The sequence below is a fragment of the Dipodomys ordii genome, unplaced genomic scaffold (assembly GCF_000151885.1).
Source record: "Dipodomys ordii isolate 6190 unplaced genomic scaffold, Dord_2.0 Scaffold103, whole genome shotgun sequence".
NCBI lineage: Eukaryota > Metazoa > Chordata > Mammalia > Rodentia > Heteromyidae > Dipodomys > Dipodomys ordii.
The window spans coordinates 2151587-2151795 of record NW_012267319.1 but is presented as its reverse complement, the minus strand read 5'-3'; positions in this window follow the sequence as shown (position 1 = coordinate 2151795).

Here is a 209-nt window from a genome sequence, read left to right as displayed (position 1 = left end):
TGGCAGACACCGCGTAGCACATGGCAGACACCGCGTAGCACATGGCAGACACCGCGTAGCACATGGCAGACACCGCGTAGCACATCGCAGTACTGCTTGTTCCCATAGCGCCTGGAGCTCCTGTTCAAATGCTCCTTCCCATAATGCCCTGGGTCCTGCTCGGCCAATGGAAAGAGCCAGGGTGGGGCATGCACAAACCATCAAGCAAT